A 6,681-nucleotide genomic window follows, 5' to 3' on the forward strand; every position below is an offset into this window, starting at 1 on the left:
GTTCCTGTCTTGAGGAACACAAAATTTGCTGTTTTTTTTGTTTGGGGTTTGTTTTTTTTTTTTTTTTTTTTGGGGGGTTGTTTTTTGAGGTACCTGCCGTCTGATTAACCCAAGACCACAGTGCAATTATGGCAGTGGGATCTGGTCTGGTCGGTCTGTTTTGACTCTTAAGCCAGTTCTATCACCAGCCCACACAGTCTCCTGATGTCTGCTCTGTGTTTTGGGAATCCAGCTTAGAATTCTCCTGGATTCCAGCCCCTGCAGAGGAAGGCAAGACTGCTGCTTCCCTTGAGGAAATTTTTTGACCTTATCTGGATTTTCGGAGCTCTTCTGGGGTTTTTTTTGTGCGTGCGCTTGCTTTTGTGGAGGGAGAGGGAACCCGTCTTTTACAGCGTGCCATGCAAGAAACGGTTTGGAAGGCGGAGAGCTGGGCTGAAGTCTGGAGAGGGACTTTCCCGGCCTCTTCTGGGCCTACGACAAGCGGGTGCGGGACGGGCAGAGCCCGGGCCCGGGGGTCGGGGCGCCGGCCGCGAGGCGGGAGCAGCGGCTCGGGGAAGCGGGAGCGGGGAGCGGGGAGCGGGGAGGGGGGGGGGGCGGTGCCGCCCCGCCGGAGGCGGCGGGCCAGGGAGCCGCTCAGGGGCGCGGGTGGGTCCCCACGGAGGGGACCTCTGCCGGTGCGGAACGGCCTCACCGAGAGCGCTGCTGGGGGCTGGCAGCTGAAGCTGACGCGAGATTACCCCCCCCTTCCCCGAAGGTCTTTGGGTAAAAAGGCGGGAGCTCAGACTTCTGCTGGAGGTGGTGCTCCTTCGGGAGGCAGGTCCGTCCCTGGGGAAGGCGGAGCCGAAGGGCGTCTCTGAAGAGCGCCAGGATTCTCAGGGAGGGCGGTAGCAGTTAAAAGAGAACTGGGTGATAGAAGGTAGCGCCCGCTCCTTTCTACTGCCGGTACGGCGGTGAGAGCGCTTTTCCAAGTAGGAGGTGGAGATTCAATTCCCTATTCTGGCAGAGAGGGATTCGGAGCCACACCTGCAGGGGAAACATCTGTGTTTTTTTTTTTTTTGGGGGGGGGTGGGGTGGATCATAAGGTGCTTTACTCACTACCTGATCTGTATGAAGTGATGCCACTACTAGAAAAAAGTCCTGAACGTTTCTTGGATGAGCATGAGAACAAATGGAGACAGTGCTCAGTGCTCATGGCAGCCACGGGGCAACAGGGAGATCTGGTCCCCGAGCTCAGGGCCATTTCTGTATTTTACCATTAATTGGCATATAAAATGCTGAAATTGTCTACCAAGAGGAATGTTGCAGCAGCTAGGCTAGAGTAATGCTTCCTTTCTCTTTTTGGCTTAAGTATTTCAGAGCTTTAGCTGAACTGCAGGGTGGTACCAGCCTGGCTGGCTGTTTGGGGCTGTGCCCTGACATACACCTGGAACTATAGCTATACACCAAACTTAAAGCTACGGGGTAATACAAAATACCAAAATGAGCTTGGGTATGGCAAAGCTCTGGCTGGGTTTGGATCCTACATGTGTGTGCACTGTTCTGCCTACCATGGGGCCCGGCCCAATCTCCACTGTAAGTAGCGAAAAGAGACCAGGGTAGGTCAGTTCAAAAAGTGACAACAAAGTAGATACTGTTATTTCTCTGTACTGAAGGCTATAGATCCCAGAAACTACAGGGATTAGGGGACGGTAGATGGACAAAAGAGACTGCAGGATTAAGCCAAGTCCCCTCCTTGGCTATTTCTCCTCTTTATTAAATTGCTTCTCAGGTGTAAAGAGGCAGTTTTTACTGCATCCATTCAGTAAAAGAAATGCAGATCCAGTAAAGGTAAGGAAGAATCTAGGAAGACACTATACTGCAAAATACAGATGGTGGAGAAAGGGGAGGGTGGGGTGATTTAGGCCAGCATACATGAGCAGAAGACTACACTGGCCAGATTCTAAGGAATAAATAAGGAAGAAGATTTTTTTTGATGAAGGTGGTGAAACACTGGAGCAGGTTGCCCAGAGAAGCTGTGGATGCCTCATCCCTGGGAGTGTTCAAGGCCAGGTTGGATGGGGCTTTAAGCAACCTGGTCTAGTGGAAGGTGTCCCTGCCCATGGCGGGGGGTTGGAACTAGATGATCTTTAAAGGTCGCTTCCAACCCAAACCATTCTATGAATCTATGATGACAGCAGAAAAGGCAGGAAATGAAGCCTTCTTTCTTGTCACATGTCTCAGTAGTAGCTCCATGGCTTCTCAAGTTCAAGTTATTCCTCCCTTCTACCTCTTGTTTGAAAGAGAGTTGAAACTTTTCCAAATTGCAGAATTTTTGCTCTGAGCTTAGGACTCTTGAGCCTTCCCTTTTATTTATTGGTTTTATCCAAAAGGGAAACTTCGTACCAAGGTTAAAGCTACATGGTGTCTTGATCCTTAGAGGTGGCAATAGGAAGGTTGAGCTGAGTCAGTTCCATCTTTATATACACATTATCTGACCAACTGAGATTTTTTTTTCCAAAGTAGTATTCTGTAATTCATGTTATCATGGATTTTGGAGATAGAAAAGGCAATTGTGATGTAGTCTGACTTCCTTCATAACAGAAGGAATTAAATGTCAAGAGAGAGTTATTTTTTTCTTACCAAGGAAGTGAAACTCTTCCCTGGGAAGCTGAACACATGCGAGTGATGAAAACGCTAAATCATCAGTAGACATCAAGTCCTTTTATGACAGCAGCCAGAAGGAGCTTCCCTTTCTATTTTAACCTCTGGCAAGAAGGAATCTTTTCCTGCTGTTTGGTAAGTTATCTAATGCTATACCACTCAGCTTATCGCAATACTTTGTTATATTTGAAGCCAGTGAAATTGCTAGCGCAGCTACATTTATTTTATTAGTTTTTAAGGAATCCAGCCACAGGAACTCAGTATCTTGGAGGCGTTCGATGGGAAGAGTTGGCAGTGGATATTTCTTGAAGAACACCAACCATCTGAAAATGGTAATGCTATCATGCTGTGGTCTTTCACAAGTTTTAACCCCAGTCATGGACAGCATTAACATTTTTTCAGAGTAAAAAGAAAACCTGTGTTTTTTAATATCTGCTAATATAATATCTACAACTTAATATGCCTGCTTTTCTGGGGAATCAGCTATGCAGAAAAAATACATATAAATGGTCTAATGACCATATTTATATTTGCTATCTATTTCTTAATTTGCAGGATACTCAACTTACATTTTTAAGAGAGAAAATGTAAGGGAACATACATTTGATTTTTATAGCATGCCTATGAATCAGAATGGTGAGTGGCAAGACCGGTTTTCTTCCTTAATATACCTTCTATTGGCATGTGTCTAAATAGGAGAGAAATGGGAAGTCCAGGTGGGGGGGGTGGAAAGATGGGGTGAAGTAAGGAAGTCACAGCTGGTCATTGTTTCAGTACTGTGTCATTCACAAGCACTGAGGATGCTAATGTACTCCAGGTACACTGCTCTGATGCTAGTTAAAGCCTTTGAAGGAGAGAAAAAATCTCTTACTGGTTGCAGGTTTGGGATGCTGTGCAGTGAATGGGACTTCTGTGAATGCAATGAAAAACCAAGGAAAATACCATGTAACGTCTTCCTTTTGTGAGCACAATTGACATAATAAATGTAATCACTTAATACTTCACTTTAATCTATACATCCCATGGGGGAATTTAAGTTATGGAGACAAGCTCAACAGCATCTCCAGATTTCTGCGTTTCACAGAAATCTTAGCTTTAAAATTGCCTTTCTATGTCAGTCATGCAGCTAGGTGCTCTGTAAGTACTGCAGCCACTTCAGGGCAGCGCCAGGCTTGCTGCCAGTTTGCTGGTAACTGCACCACAGAGAAGATGAGCAGCAGTAACCTGTGAGCCTGGGACTCCCCTGCTCCTAGGGACTCGGGGACCACCTTGGCTTCAGTAAGAGAACTGATACCGCCAAACCTTGCCTTAAATAGAGAGGAAGATCAAACTGCTCTTCACTGTTTCACCCTAGTCCCAAGAAATGAGAATTCCTATCGACTCTCCTGTCTTTTGCCACAGTTTCCTCCCCACTTTCAAGGCTTTTTTTCCTGCAAAGTGAATAGGAATATGCTTTTATTTAACGAAATGTGCTTCACCACATTGAGAATCCCCTCTTAGAGCTATGGCTCTGACTTTGGAAGGGATGAAGCTGGCTTTTGTTTTTTGGTGGTCGTGGCCTGTGGCTGTATGCATCCCCAGGGGAGCCACTGAACTTAGAGCCTGATTTGGAAAATATTTACACCCTGCAGCAGTTCTGTCTGAGTGGAAAAATCACATTCAGTGAGACTGTTCATATGTGAGACTGTTTTATATGTGAGACCATTGATTCATAAGTGTCTGTGGTGTTGAGGTGCTCTGTAATCATACCTCATCCTGGGGGTTCGCAGTCAAAACACTGCAAACAGAAAAGGTTATACGTACTTATACAGCACAAACATTAACTTTCTTTCTTAATGGTGAGTACTTTGAGGTTTTTTGTTTCCCCTTCTGCTCCCCTGTCAAATTAATGTTTCATAACTAAACTATTCATTAAGCAGATTTAGTTAGAGCATAAGATATAGAGTTTTAAAGACTGGCTCTTTCACTCAGTTTTTGTGACTGTGAGTATTCAGAACCTATTTTGACCTTCCACAAAATAAATATAACAACACTTTCCTATTTCTCTGGAATTTTTTAAGACTTCTTCTAAAAGTTTGGAATGCACTGGTAATTCTAAAGTAAAATAAGTATATTTTCATTTTCTCCCATTGACCCATTTCTTCTAGTGAACTGACAATAAAATCTCAGAGAAACATTTTCTGTCAGTTTTTCTCTTGCATGTAATAAGATTCTATAGAAATGAATAGAATGCACAGTTATACATGCCAAAAGTTTAATTCATCATTTTTCTTTCCTAAATAAAATGAAGAAATGAAATATTTGTGTGGGAAGTAAAGCCAGAAGAGCTGAAAAGCAATAAACCAAAATAAAAAAGAGGTTGTTGCACTCAAAATGTTACACGTCCGAAATCTAGTAAGGACTTACTGATACACAAAGCTGCTTTTTTCCCTGCTTTTTCCAGTGACTCTAAACCTAGCAAACATTCTAGCAAGCATGCCTGTATGCAGAACAACTCGTCTTTTTACACGTAGAACAGAGGTTTTCCCAGCATAGCACTGACTGATTCACGATTTCTGTTCTCCTCCCACAGCAGCAGTTTGTTCCATGTGAATTCTGGTAAGAGGCATGATACAGTGTTAATGCTAATATGTAGGAGTCAGTCAGAGGTAAAAACCCCTATCACGATTAGCATTAACAACATACAGCCTACAGAAGAACTCCAGAGACTGGAGTATGAGACATAAAGAACTGAAACCACTGGTTTTTCCCCTTGATATACCTAAAAAAAAAAAAAAAAAAAAAGAAGAAAAAAAGACAAAAAAAGACAGAAATACATGTAAAAACATTATGTCAGAGAAAGGACATACATCAGAGGAAAAAGGATTGTAGTTAGTTAAATACACAGGAACCATCTGCTGTACATTTAAAAACAGTCAAAGCTGCAGTTGTTTTAGTTACTTTTATAAGAGAACTAGAGTACGTTCACTATTATTCTTCTCTGAAGGACTTCCATCTTTCTGCTTATTGCATTTTTTTGTGCTGCTTTACTTGCATTGAGCAGAAGGAATACAGATTGTAGCATAGTCTTGCCTAATTTTGTATGCCTTTAGATATCAGTTAATGAAGACTTCTAATATCAGCCAAGTTCCTCAAAATGTTAAGAACCCAAGATAAACAAAAGTTTATTTTTACTTAAGACAAAATGCCTATCAGGAGGTCTGACTGTTTAACAGGATGTGAGAAACAGAGCTAAGAAATAATCATAGTTTCATCAGTGTGCAGTGTTTGTGATTAAGCAACAAATATTCCTTTGGATTCTGGAATAAATGACCACTGAGCAGAGAGAAAACCTGTTGGACAGATTTAGTTGCTGGTCTAGGATCCATATACAGGGCTCCTACACCCTTGTTCCAGCAGGCTAGAATGAGATTTATGATTATAATTGTCTGTGTTGAACAGTACATTGTTTGCTAATTGCTTCTTAATATTAACCAGTCACTGATGCTTTGACCATAAAAGTAATGTGCTGAATTTTTTGGAACAAATTTAAACATTTCTTTTTTTACTTCTTTCAGCCTATTATGAGCTCTCTCCTGAAAACTAACAAAGAAAACATAGTTTTAGAAATCAGTAATTCTATAAAATATTTCAAAAATCTGCAAAGAAATAGCATAATGAAGTAGAAATGCATTCAGTAAAAGAAAGGTTAGAGAATCCTCATTACATATCGAATTATCTGAAATTTTTTTACAATTTTCAGTTACTTACATTGGTAATAAGGATGGAATAGTTGAGACAGTCATTCCAAGCAGGTTTAAAAAGGCCTAAGTAATGCCCAGTTAGTTCTCAGCTAAGTATGTCTTGATTGAAATATATTTTTCTTTCTCCATCCTTCTAACATAAAATATCAGCTCCTGGGCAGAGTTCAGAAATGGTTCAATCTTGTTTGCTTTCTGTTTGGTCTCCCAGTAACCACTTTAAAAAAAAATATTTACTGTTGTTTAAGAAAAAAGTAGCAAGAAAAATAGTATGGGGAACGAGACATTATATATAAGACAC

This window comes from Haliaeetus albicilla, chromosome 6 (assembly GCF_947461875.1).
Source record: "Haliaeetus albicilla chromosome 6, bHalAlb1.1, whole genome shotgun sequence".
Classification (NCBI taxonomy): Eukaryota; Metazoa; Chordata; class Aves; order Accipitriformes; family Accipitridae; genus Haliaeetus; species Haliaeetus albicilla.